Source organism: Protopterus annectens, chromosome 1.part2, assembly GCF_019279795.1.
Source record: "Protopterus annectens isolate FY-2018-M chromosome 1.part2, PAN1.0, whole genome shotgun sequence".
Classification (NCBI taxonomy): domain Eukaryota; kingdom Metazoa; phylum Chordata; order Ceratodontiformes; family Protopteridae; genus Protopterus; species Protopterus annectens.
This window is the reverse complement of record NC_056727.1, coordinates 1,138,259,532-1,138,273,709: the sequence shown is the minus strand read 5'-3', so window position 1 is coordinate 1,138,273,709 and position 14,178 is coordinate 1,138,259,532. Positions and strand designations below refer to the sequence as shown.

The 14,178-nt window shown below is 40.6% G+C and overlaps 1 protein-coding gene across 1 annotated transcript in view; it reads left to right on the top strand.

Moving 5' to 3' along the window:
• Positions 1-14,178, top strand: part of LOC122792263 (thyroid hormone receptor-associated protein 3-like) — a 1,630,997-nt gene that overhangs the window by 1,069,419 nt on the left and 547,400 nt on the right. The window lies entirely within an intron of this gene.

Sequence of the window (14,178 nt, the reverse complement as noted above, 5' to 3'; positions counted from 1 at the left end):
TCAGCTGAACAAGCTGGAAAACATACTTTGTAATGTGGTTTTGATTCCTTGGAGGCCTCTTGCAGGGCTGCTGTAACTGGATCTGTGCTAAGAAGGCATGCTTGGCTCAAAGAGCAAACTCTGCCTGACCATGTTAAAGCAAAATTGTTGGATGCTCCTTTACAACAGGGCCATCTCTTTGGTAATAAGGCTGAAGAAGTGTTAAAAAAGATGGAAGATAAAGCTAAATCTATGCAAACTCTGAAAGATTTCTTACAAGTGCAACCTCCAAGACTTAGTAGACACTGGCCTTCTAAAAACTGGTCCTTTCCAGTCCCCTCGAGAGCCGCTCAAGTCAAATCAAGACAGTCCAAATGCTCCAGGTTTCAGTCACAAGGAACTTTTAGAACAAAACAATGGGGTGCCTCCACCTCCAAATCTGGAAGCAGCAAGGCACCTCCCTATGGTAAACAGTCTCAGCGATATCCCTCTACAATCACCAAGCACTTACCTTTTAGCCACTCCTTTGGGGGGAAAACTGGCACTTCATGCACGAAACTGGCAACTTATTACCCAGGACAAATGGGTTTTAAATATAGTATCCCAGGGATATAGATTTCATTTCCACACGTTGCCAATCCCAAACGGATGGTCACATCTGCCCCCAAATCAGTGGGCAGAGGCCCAGAAACATGTTCTGTCCCTCATGAACATGGGGGCTATTCAACCAGTACCAGAAGAGGAAAAGGGACAAGGTTTCTATTCACGACTTTTCCTGGTACCCAGAAAAGATGAATCATGGCGTCCAATTCTGGACTTATCCACTCTAAACACATTTCTGGATATTCCAAAATTCAAGATGCTGACTCTTCAACAGCTGCTACCTATGCTAGGCAAAGATGCCTGGTTGGTAACTCTAGACTTAAGAGGTTTACCTGCATATCCCAATCAGGGAATCTTGCAAAGATACCTCCGCTTCAAAGCAGGCTACTTGCATTACCAGTTCTCTGCACTCCCCTTTGGCCTATCTACTGCACCCAGGGTCTTCACAAAGTGCCTGGCACCAGTAATTGCATTTTGCAGGCAAAGAAATATTCAAATGTATCCATACCTGGACGATTGTCTAATTCAGGCAGAAAACAAGGATATTATTGTAAAGCAGCTGCATTTGTAAAAAGGGTTCTAACTTGTCTAGGGTACACCATAAACGAAAAGAAATCACAACTGGTACCCTCTCAAAAAATTACATTCCTGGGTCCAAGCTTGAATACAGCTGCCCAGATGACTTACCTTATGCCAGAAAAGCAAATTCAATTGGTGACTAACTTCAAACAGGTGGCCACAAAAACCCTGCTATCTGCAAGACAAATTCTGCAAGCCTTGGGGTTCATGGCCTCCTGCATTCTTCCAATTCCATATGCAAGACTGCATATGAGGAAACTTCAGTGGTGCTTAAAAGGTTTATGGAGTCAACATTGTCACAGCCTGGAAACAATGATTCCTGTTGTACCTTGCCTGCAACTAGAGTTCCTATGGTGGGCAGAGACCTGCCACCAAAGATGGGACTGCCATGCACTCCAATCCCTGCCACCCAAACCCTGACTACAGATGCATCAGACTATGCTTGGGGGGCTCATCTGGCAGGGAAGTGCATTCAGGGCAAATGGAGCCCAAATCAAATGCACCTACATGTCAATAAGAAAGAGATGCTAGCTGTGCAGAATGCACTGACAGCCTTCAAGGACTACCTTCGTCCAGGACAACTACTGATAAAGACAGACAACACCACAGTTATGTGGTACATAAACAAGCAGGGGGGTACACACTCCTACCTCCTTTGCAGACTAGCCATGGCATTGTGGAACACTGCCTTGACCTATCAAATACAACTACAAGCTCAATTCCTGCCAGGAAAGCTAAATACTCTGGCAGACGAACTAAGCAGAAATCTTATGGACCCACACAAATGGAAACTGGAACCACAAGTTTTCAACATGTTGACATGCAAATGGGGAGCCCAGACATAGATCTTTTTGCCTCACCCCAGAACTATCAGTTGGACAAATTCTGCACAAGAATTCATCACAAAAATGCTTGGAAAGTGGATGCTCTATTATTCAGCTGGAAAAACCTATCAGTCTATGCTTTTCCCCCCCTGCTCTCCAAGGTTCTACTAAAAGTCAAACTGGACAAACCAAAAATGATTGTGATTGCTCCATACTGGCCTCGCCAACACTACTAGTACCCACTGCTGACAATGTGTTGTACCATCCACCGTGGCACCTGCCTCAGACACCTTACCTACTGTCTCAGCAGAACTACCAAATTCTGCACACTCGGCTCCAAACTTTGAATCTTGCAGCATGGCTAATCAACTAATTTCACCCTTGACATCCCTCAGCAAACTTGTGATGGATGTCATTTTGGAGGCTAGAAGGCCTAGTACTAGAAAATCTTACGCTGATAAATGGAAAAGATTCTGTGCCTGGAACCAGTCACAAGGAATAAGCACAGCAATGCCCAATAGTCCTCAGATTCTGCAATACTTAACTGAGATGCTTCATAAGGGCCTATCCTTTTCTTCCATAAAAGTCCATGCCTCTGCCATTTCAGCTCATTACAACACAGAACCTCCCCTCTTCTCTCATCCTCTGCTAAAGCAGTATCTCAGAGGGGCCAAAATGTAAGACCTCCCAGGAGAGCACCAACTCCACCATGGGACCTCAATTTTGTTTTGGAAAAACTCGCTCTTCCTCCTTTTGAGCCAGCTGCTACTGCAGACCTAAAATTTCTCTCCTGGAAAACAGCTTTCCTTTTAGCAGTCACTTCAGCTAGAAGGATTTCAGAATTGCAGGCATTGTAGCAGTGGAGCCTTTCATTATTTTTCATCCGGACAGGGTGGCTCTCAGGACCAGTCCATCTTTCATGCCTAAGGTGGTATCCAGTATGGTTCTTAATCAGACCATTCATCTGCCAACTTTCTTTCCCAATCCACAGAACAAGGGTGAGCGGATTCTGCATTAATTGGATGTACACATACAACTTAGATTCTACTTAAACAGGACAAAATCTCTAAGAAAATCTAAACAACTATTGGTGACATTTGCTGCAGGGGCAGAGGGAAAGGGTATTTCAAAGCAGACTTTTTCCAAATGAATAAGCCATTGTATTCGTTTCTGCTATATGCACCATGGTAAACCTATCCCCAAGGGGATCAGATCTCATTCCACTAGGGCTGTATCTACTTTTGCAGCCTTTCTCTGAGGGGTTCCTACCAGAGACATTCTAGAAGCTGCTACCTGGAGCTCAGTTTATACATTCACCAAACATTGCCATTTACCTCTCTACTCCAAATCCAGAGCTGGCTTTGCCACTGCTGTCCTGCAGGGCCTTATAGCTGCTCCTAATGCTGTATAACTCCATCCTCCCAACCATAGCTTTGGGATTCCACCCAAATGTAATGACTGCAACAGTGAAACACGAAGAATATAGTACAGTTGTGTACACTTGCCATAAATGTAGATGTTCGAGTGTATTCACTGTTGCAGTCCTTGTTACCCACCCTCCAACCCCCGTTCTTCTGTTGCTATACCTCTCCTTTCTTTTACTATGCTTAAAAGCCTTTTTGGTGTATTTGCTTTTGTTTGGAGGTATATTTTTTCCGTTTTAAATTATATACATATATTTTGCTCTCCATTTGCTGGGGGCACCAGACATCTGGGGCAAGAAAAACTGATATAATGGCGTCGGCTGCATGTTTTATACCCCTGACAACCTGACGTCATGGAAGAAGGGATAGCAACCGACACAGGACCCAAGACTTTGTTAATCAGGCCGACTGAGGGCAACCTACCAGCAGATTACCCAAATGTAATGACTGCAACAGTGAATACACTCGCACATCTAAATTTATGGTAAGAGTACACAACTGTACTTTTCTTGTATGAGATGCTTGTACCTGGTCTGAGGAGGCGACATAGATTGTGAAAGCGCTTACCAATTTGTATACTTTCTTTTAATAAAGTGTTAATAGCAGCCGTGTTGTTTGTTCCTTCCATGCATTTGTTCGTTTCCGACCTTTATTCACCACTTTCTCTTTGTTTTTGTGTACATTAATTGTCAGACTCATAGCCTAGTTTTCCATGGCTTTATTAGACAAACTAAGAGAAAAGACAGAGGTAGTCTGTGATGGGACCTGAGGGCAAAACTGATGGAGTTCACCCAGAAAGCCAGTCACGTGTCAAAGCAGATATATCTAAATGTGGATATGGTGCTGTAGATGCAGCATACAGGGTGACAGCTACAGGTTCAGAGATCAGAAGGCATGCCTGGCTGTGACTTTAGTCCCTACCAGAGGAGGTCATAGCCCTTTAAAGCCCCTATTTAGACAAGGTGCTGCTCTTTCTGAACCTAGCTAATATGAAAGAAATTGCCTATCCAAAGCTGTCTTTACTATTGTAGGCAAGTCAAGGTTAAGCTATCAAAGAGTAAAAGGGACAAGACAAGAAAACGTAGTCGGAATATAGCAAGGGGAGAGTCTGGGGACACCATGAATCCTCTCCCAGTAGGGGAGCAGCCATGACTTGGTGGATCTTCTCCTTTTATCTTCTTCCTCTTTCAGTCCCCTAGTCCAGACCCACTTCCCGTCTCCAAGCAAGATAGCTAGTAGGTTGACAGAGTGACTATGATAGTGGGAAACATTTTCACAGGATTAATGGGTCCTACAGATCATTTTCTGGAGTTACAAGTTATAGTTTGTAAAATCCTCCAAAGATAACCGGGATTTCCATCCCAGAAGATTACTGACACCCAGTTCCACTCACTCTACAAAACCTACTGACATTGGGGGTCATGAGAGAGTATTGGTAAAATAAAAGGTTTTACTCGAGACTTTTCCTGGTTCCCAGAAAAAGCACAGTTTTTGGAAACGTATTCTGGATCTCTCTGAAACTCGGTGCATTCCTCAGGGTCCCAGAATTCAAGATGTCAGTCCTCAGTCTGTTTGCCCAAGCCCTGATGGTCACATTTGGATCTTAATGATGCCTACCTTCTCATACCTAGCCACAGGACCACAGGTGCTTTCTCAGATATGTAACAAGTGTTTCCACTACCGGTTTATATCACTGCATTTGGTTTAGATGCTGATCCCAGGGTTTTCACAAAGTGCTAGCTCAAGTAATTGCTTTTTGTTGGACAAAAGGAATATGCACAAATTCATAATTGGATGACTGCCTTATCTGGGCAGTCTCCTCAGAAGGTATAGATAGGGCCATCACTTTCACCATGGAGTACTTCCAAAGTTCGGGGTTTCCCTACACTTCAAGAAATCTAGTGTCTTCTTGTTCTGAGCTCACTAACTGCATTTGCCTGGAACCTCTTCTTCCAGCAGAAAAAGTAGAACAGTTGGAGAAATATTTCTTAACAGTCTAGCTGCGGAAAAGTTGATGTCTATCAGGGGAATGCCTTAACACTGGATACATGACTTTGGTTGTCCTGATGGTACCCATAGCCAAGACTGTATATGAGGAGTGGAATACCAGAGCCATGTGGACCCAACACTCCCAGTTTCTGGTAAGAATTCTTCCCATACTATGCTGCATATCAACAAGCCAAGTGAAATTAAGGAGTACCCTTCATTCAGGAGCCCCACCAGGTTCTGACAACAGATGTTTCATAGCTAGCTTGGGGGACCATTCACTTACAAGTTCAAGGTGCAGGGAACATGAAATCCATCCCAAAGAAAGAAGCATATAAATATAAAAGTGATGATTGCATTGATTCAAGCTCATATTTGAACGTACTGTGTGATACATGTGATTACATACAACACTGCTGTCATGTGGTATACAAAAAAGCATGGGGGGATATGCTTCTACACCTTATGTAGGCTACCTGTAACTGCTTGGGAGATGGCCCGACACTTCCATGTGCCTTCTCACCAGAACACTGTAATTGATTATCTCAGCAGGTCAAAGGCAGATCCAAATGAGTGGATGCTATATATGTATGTCTTCCTTCTTGTTAGTACACAGGTGGGATGCTCCAGAGTTAAATTTTATTCCCCAGACAACAGGCATCTGAAGATGTTCTCAAAAATACCTTGCATGGAGGCTTGGCCAGTGGATGCTTTCTCCATCAGCTGGACAGGTATGTTTCTATATGCTTTCTCCCAAATACTCCTGTTCCCCAGTGTGATCCAAAAGATAAGACAAGTGTGTAGGTAATGCTGTTCTGGCTCTGGCAGCACTGGTTCTCCTTCCTTATGGAAATCTCCAGGGGGAAGTAGTATACACTGCCATTTACAGTAGCTCTCTCATTCAGTTTCATAGGTAGTTACTAGGCATGAAGTTCAAGAGACCATTTAAGAGCCTAGCCCAAATTCCCATTTGCCCAGAAGCACTGTCTGGTTAAGTGACTTGCTCAAGGTCACACAGTACGCAAATGAAGGCTGATAGATTTAAACCCTGTACCATAGGAAGTATCTTGTTAACAGCACATTTCCTTAGTCCACTGAACCAACTGCCAGGCAGAACATAATCTGGCTCTGAGTATTTTACACCCATTACAATGCAATGGTCATAAAAGACTCACCCCATTGTAACAATGATGTGTTAATATACAACCCATAGGGGATTTGAACCCACGACATTCAGGACATGCACACTGAAGGACGGTGTATTTACATGCTGAACCTCATCAGCAGTCTCATAGGTTCATAGGCAAGGACATGAGGGCCTTCATATCCACTACAACTCGCAGCCTGGATGATGTAATCTTATGGCCTTCAGGCACAAGAACAAAGGGAATCTGCTGAATATTACTAATGGTGGGAGAAACCCAGCCACCATAAAATTCTATCCATCCCGATGGAAGAGTTTTTCCAGCTAGTACAAGGAAGGAGTCATGACCTTAGTGAAGCATGTGTCCATGTGTCTCCTTATCATAGTGAGATATTTGGTGCAGGTTTGGTACACCTTGCAGCCACTTTAGCCTCGCTGCCTTGAGATGTGCCCCTGGATAATTTTTTACCAATTAGATGTTTCCAAGATGGTGTGTTACACTTGGATACCATGAAGAAAAGAAAATAGTTCCATGTGAATCTGAGCTGTGTCCTGGAAAAATACACACACACACACACACACACACACACACACACACACACACACACACACACAGACACACACACAGACACACACACACACACACACACACACACACGCACAAGGACCCTGTAGATACAGCCCCAGTTAAATTCCTCTCCTAGAAAACTGTCCCATTGGTAACAGTAATTTAAGCTGAGTGTCAGAACTTCAAGCTTTGGTGTGCAAGGAACCTTTCTTAGTGTTCCAAAGGGATAAGGAGAGCCTGAAAACAAATACCTCCTTTATGCAAAATGTCTTGTCAGAATTGTCTGTAAACCAAGCGATCCAGTTGTGTGCCGATTTCCCTAGTCCACAAAACAAAGGAAAAAGTATTCTGCTTTCTTTGGATGTGCACTCTACCAGAGAGACTAGGGGGTCTAATCAGATTATTTATTTTCCTTTGGGAAAGGAGGGACACATAGAATCAAAGCAAACTATTTTTAAATGGCTGGTACATTGCATCTGTTTCTGCTGTTCCTCCAAAACTATGAAGTTGGTGGAGCATTGTTAAGGCTTACAAGTATTTAACAGCAGTAGCTGTAGCATTCCTTAAGGGAGTGAACCTGTAGACCATTTTAGAAGCTGCTACAGAAACATCTGTACATAACATTTTCAAAACACTACATGTTGGATATTACCTGTAGAACAAGGGTTGAGTATACTTTACAAGGAATGTTGCAACACACACTACCTCCCTTTTAGACTGACGCTGTCTAAACAAAGTACATAGTACAACTGTAGTGGAACTTAACATACTAGTAGATGATTGATGATTGAGTACATCATTGCAGGACAGTCTCCCTCCCACCATCCCCTTGTTTCTCCTACTTTGGGCATCCTGACTTCGAGTAGGATGCGCTGTCCTCTTTCCCTTTCCTTCCCTCCTTTCAGGATCTTGGAACTCTTCTTGTCTGAGTAGATGTTGGGGAGCACTATTCCTTTCTATCTCTCACTTTCCTTTTCTTTGGTGGTATCTGTCTGTATATCCTCCTGATTGTAATTGTATAGAAAGATTTCAGCGTTATGCTCTGAATTTGTAGGAAAGAAAATTCTAAAATGATATAGATTGATATGTTTTGCACTAAGTGCATTGCGAAGTCCCAAGTGAGAGGACATCCACTAGACTTGGAGGGGAAAGGATTCTTGGCCCTTGAAGTCACACTAGATATTTGGAACTTAGTTGCAAGAAGTCCCAGCAGTCAGCTATTGCAACAGTGGCCTAATTGAGTAGCTGCTGTTATGTTAAGATCCTACACAATTATATTTTTTGTGTTTTGTATTGGTCATCCACTGAATATATATGCAGATATATTGAATATCTGCAGCCTAAAATAATTAAATGTAAACAAGCAGGGAACCCCAGTGTTAACAGGAAAAATAAAATAAGCAACATCACTTAGATATGTTAGCACTGACTTATAGTTTTACATATTTATATATATTGACAATACAGACTGGTATTCACAAAAGGAAGAAATAGATTAGATTTACGAGACAGGTGATGAAAAATATTTCCTTTTATCTTGCACTTGAGTTCTTATTTTTGGAAAGTAAATTTTTCCTTTTTTGGAGCTATATTTTGAGTTGCTTTCTTGCCTAATATGTGTTTGATTCCTAGTCCCTTTGCATTGGAATAGTCTTGCATTCTTATTTCTGAACAGATAAGTGCTTTTTCCTTTGTTGTGGGCCTGATGTTGTTCGTCTGCTACAGTCATTGCCTCTCCTCATCTTCCCCTGTAGAGCTAGTGTACCATCACTGGGTGAGATGGAGAGGAGATCAAAGTAACCGTATGCCATCAGCATTCGCTCTCGCAGCTGTCACTTCATACCTTACTGCTTATCCTTGAGGGGCAGTGTCTTAAGTGCATGCACATGCTGTAGTCCATAACTCACTGATGCGTTTGCCCTACTCCTCCCTTGGGGACATTTGTGGCCCTGTACTATTCCCTAGCCTGCATTAGGGCACAGTCCATTGTTTTAGTGCCCTATGCCCTTATTTCAAGCTGGGTAAGCTGGGCATTAGTTGTTCAAGCCCTATCCCACCTCCTTAGGCTGTTCCTTCAGCTTTCCAAGTCAGTTCTTTGTTACCAGTATCTCTCATGGATGCTGTGCTTGTATGCCAGTAGGCCTGTTCTTTTTTAGATACCTTCTTGTTTGATAATGTGACTGGCATCTTGGCCCCCACTGCAAAATCTCCTTTAAAATTGGGGTAGTGCTCGATAGTACTGTACCTGTAGGATTTTATATTAACGTGCACTAAGGATCTAACCAATTGTAGATTATTGAGCAGGATTAAAAGCGGTTGAAACAAATTGTGGTGGTTTGGAGGAGTAAGAGTTGAGTGGAGCTGTTCACTTAGTGGCTTCATACAGCAAGTGGACTTGGTAGGAAAAAGTTTTTTGAAGCTTATATGTATTTATGATTCAGACAGGTGTGTCACACTGCATGCGCCCCTGCTGCCTAATTATAACTGACCTTAGAGCAGAGGATTTCTTGCCAGGATGTGTGCTCTCTTTTTATCACGGTAAAATGCACTTTGTGGAACAGTCTCTACTAGTGTTAGGTTTCCATTAGTTATATCTGGTGCTGCCATGTTCTTACCCTAAACATCATCTGAGTTTACATAATGTGTGGCATTTCTGTATGTTCCCAAGTTCCTTTCCACTAAGAAAGGGGGACTATTACTGCATTGTATTAATGCTGTTTTCATCTGAATTTTGACTTCCAGCTGTTCATTTGATTCATCCACATTATCAGCACCAGTGTTTTTAAACGCACTGTGTAGCTGCAGTTGACAAATTTCCCTCCAAGACAGTCTTGCTCACTGCCTGTTTTCTGTAGGCCTTCAGCATGATACACTGTATTTCATGTCTCATATTTAATGTAAGCATCATGCAAAGAAGACCCCATCTTCTAGACATGCAGCCCCTTTTGATGTACCAGATTTTACTAATTTTTTTACAACTCAAGAACCTTTGTGAGGTCCAGGTGCTTACAACCCAGGGTTACCAGATGTATCACAGACTGTACTCTGCTTATAGTTTGCTCCGCAGAATGCATTAAATGGATAGGGAATGATGAACATTAGTCAGACTGTTGGAAGTAGATAGGGGTAGTACAAAAGTATCTGATAGACTTTGCTACAAGAAAAGCAGAAAGAAAATTAATAGTCTCTTTTAAGGCATATTTCATATGCAGCTGTATTTTATAATGAGTATACTTAAACATTTATAGGATATTCCCCCTCCTGCAGGAGGGGATCCCTGTACTTGTATCCATTACTCAAGGAGCATTCTCTTGTGCTTCATTTTTATATTAGAGAGGGTAATGATCTGATCCTTAATTGAGCCTCATTTTCCTTGGAGGTTTCCCGAATCTTAGAAGCTGATAACCAGTACTTTGTGGTGCAGGGCTCCCTTTTCTGTTTGATTTTTAGTTATTGTATTGCTGAGTCCTATGTTGGCTGCTTGAGCACTTTATCTTGTTGTATATAAGTTTAGCCTTTGCCACCACCCACAGCTTTTAGTGGCAAAAAGAGAAGATGTTTTTCCCAGTCCAACAAAACACAACAAAAATGTTTTTTTGTCAAGTGGTCATGACCACCCTTCAGTTTGCCTTTCTTTCCTTTACGGACGTTCTTGTGTTTTGAGGGCAGTGTTTCCATGTCTTGTCATTTCTCTCCCTTCTCTTTTTGAAACTATTTTTCTTTAGTTTTCTTAGTCAAATTTTATGTACCATTTTCTTTGTACATAAAATTATTTTTTGTACTTTACATTTTTATTAGCAGTCAGATACATCTTCAAGTAAGACATCTATATGTGTACATAGTACCTTAATTGGGACCCTCAGCTATGTAATTTTTGCATTTCTGGAGTCCATTCCACTGGCAGTGCACCCAGGCATTGTGTTTTCCTTGATATTAGCCTTATTACTTTCTGCAGGTAAATTCATTCCATGATGCCTTTAAAACTTCGTATTGTGCTGCAACAGTCACTTCAGCATTTGAGAGCAACAGCAGTGCAACCCCTGTTTCTTTTTGAAGTCTGTTTTCCAAGGCAGTACATATAAATATCTTGGTTTTGTTGCATTCTGCAGTGAAATTTATTTGAGGCATAATAATGCAAATGTTTGTATTGTATTCTGTTGTATTTATTACTGTCCATTGTGATTATTTCTGCCAAATTTGATTGCCATGAATGTCTTGACACTGAACCTCGGGTATTTCCAGCCTGTTCTGGAAAGCTGAGTATCCTGAAGAGTGACCCTTTTTGTCTGATATCATTGCTGTCAGTTATGATGTGAGCTACAGGTGGTCTGACCTCGCTCACTAATCTGTCAGTAATGTTTGTTATGTCAGTTTACTCTGTTGGCACTTATCACATTGCCATCCCTTTAAGTATCCTCCCTGCTACCAACTCATTTCTTCAGTTCTCTATCACTTTGTTAATTAGCAGTTTACTACCCAGACCTGTTTGCTAACTTCTTCTGCACCATTAATCATCTGTGTAGTTTGGAGTTTGATTTATGTATTTATCGCTAATCACATAATTAAAAATGTACACACATACATGCAGCTATTCAGGAAGTGAGAAATGATACTACATTTTGTAAGACAAATGAATAACTGATTACAGGCTTACACACATAACTGATTACAGGCTTACACACAGGTAAATGACACATATTGGTTTTAATGTACTACCTTTGATTTATGCTTTAATATAATTCTTCACTTTTGTGTTTGAAAATACCCATTTAATCTGTTTAAAGTAACTTTTCAATCCTGGCCTTATAGTTTACTTTGCTTCACTTTTATAAATTGTGCACAGTACTGATTGCTTATCTCCTCATTTTCTCTTACATCTTTACTGCTGGCTAGATAACTGCCACACATAATTTCTTCTTAGGCACTCTGGTCCCCTCTTCTATGCTTCATTCTCTTTCTCCATTCTTCCTTATTACTCTTATTCACCCTGATTGTTGTGTAATCATATGCTTCCCCTTCTCCTCTCTACATTTATTACTTTCATTCTCTCTTAAACCCATTTCTTTTTTCAAATACACTTGGTTCTCTCAGAATTTGATGACTTTTGTCTTCAGGCGCATCTTTTTTTCCCTTTCAGTATACTGCTTCATAGCTTTCACAGTCTCTTAACACAAACCAGCCAGCGATGCAAACACAGTCCGTTTAATAGTGAGCGCTTTCGAAGGAGTCAGTGCCCCAACTTCTTCAAACAAAGAAAGACAATGAACTCAACATTTAAATACACAATCAGAATACTCAATTATTCAATTATCTAATAATTGTTTTTTACATAATGCAGTCTTACTATCCCTACTTCAACATTTAACTGCATATCTTAGTGTTAAATTCATACATTTCATCTACAGTAACACTAAATATCAAACAGTTAAAATTTAAACTTCTGTATTACTTAGACTTTGTTTAAACACATAAAATTGTATAAAAAATACATAAAAATTCAAATATACTTAAAAGAGCTTTGGTGCAGACTTACAAGCCCAATTTAAATTAATGGTTTGTCCCAAATAGGTGCATTTTATTTTTGTTTTTATTATTTTTGTAATTTATTACTAAAAAAATATATATGTATGTGTGTGTGTATATATATATATATATATATATATATATATATATATATATACCTGGATTGTTTACCAGCATACAAACCGTATATATACTAACATATATAAATTATCTAGCCAATGCTTTTAGTTTTAAAATGCTTTTAATTGATGCATATTTATTGAGGCCTGGTGGAATATGGGCAATAGTACGAATTTGCTACATTAATTCACTTTCTTCCAATTTGAGTTCCCAAGGGCCTCCCCTTAAGTCACATTCCACTTGATGTATAACCGCATACTGAAAACTATGACCAGGATTTTCAATAATTTGCTTAGCTAGTGCACTAGTAGTCATTTTCTTATTAATACAATATTGGTGCTCGTAAATCCTCTGTTTAACCTTTCTCTCGGTTTTACCAATGTAGTATGAAGAACATGCGTTACAAATAGCCACATTTACAACTTCCTTTGATTCACAATTAAATTTGCCATCGATAGTATATATTTTGTCCCTGATGGTTATTCTATTCCCTATCCTGACAAACTTACATTGTTGGCTAAAACCACATTTCCTCATACCTATAGCATCTTTACTTTTCTTTTCAAGTAGGCACTTCAGGTTAGGGCCCCTTCTGTACGTGAATCTAGGGCTTCTACCCAGGACTTTATTCAACCCATTGACTTCCAGTATGATAGCCCAGTTTTTAATTAGGATATCCTTAATTATTTTAAAGTCTAAAGAATAAGTATACAGAAAACTAAGGCCCAAGTTATAATCTGGGCAGCCTGCATTCACACCATTTACTTCAGGTGTGATATTCAAATTATTTACGTAACCTTTATACAATAATGGCTTAAAATGTCCTGTAGTTCTCTGACAATCCTCCTCTCTACATTTATTGCTTTCATTCTCTGTTAAGCCCATTTCTTTTTCAAGTACACCTGGTGTTCTCGGAATTTGATGACTTTTGTCTTAAGTTACATCTTTTTTTCCCTTTTAGTATACTGCTTCATAACTTTCACAGTCTCTTATTTTTACTTTTAATTCCTTCAGTGTGCCATTTTCCTAGTTCAGTCCTGTATCTTTAAGAAAGCCACTCAGTAGTCCAGAACACTTACCTCGGTGTGATGGCTTCATTGCTCTGTGTTTGTTGGACACCACTCTTTGGTTAGTTATTTGTACTCTCTGCTGTATGAAACGTTTCACTGTTTGCTGTGTGTTCCTATCCACTAGGTTATATTGGATGGAAAGTTGATTATTGTTGGTTTAACAGAGGTGGGGTAGAAGTAGATTAATGTTTAGGTAATGCTGTTGGCGATGATACAAAATTTAGGAAGATGTGTGTGCCTTATTGCAAGCATTAGAAACTAGTGCCTTGGAAGGGAGCTGTGCGCAGTGGGAGAGGAGTCTTGGATATGGAAAGGCTGTAGAGTAGACTACAAATACGATGTTGAGTTGTGATTAGCA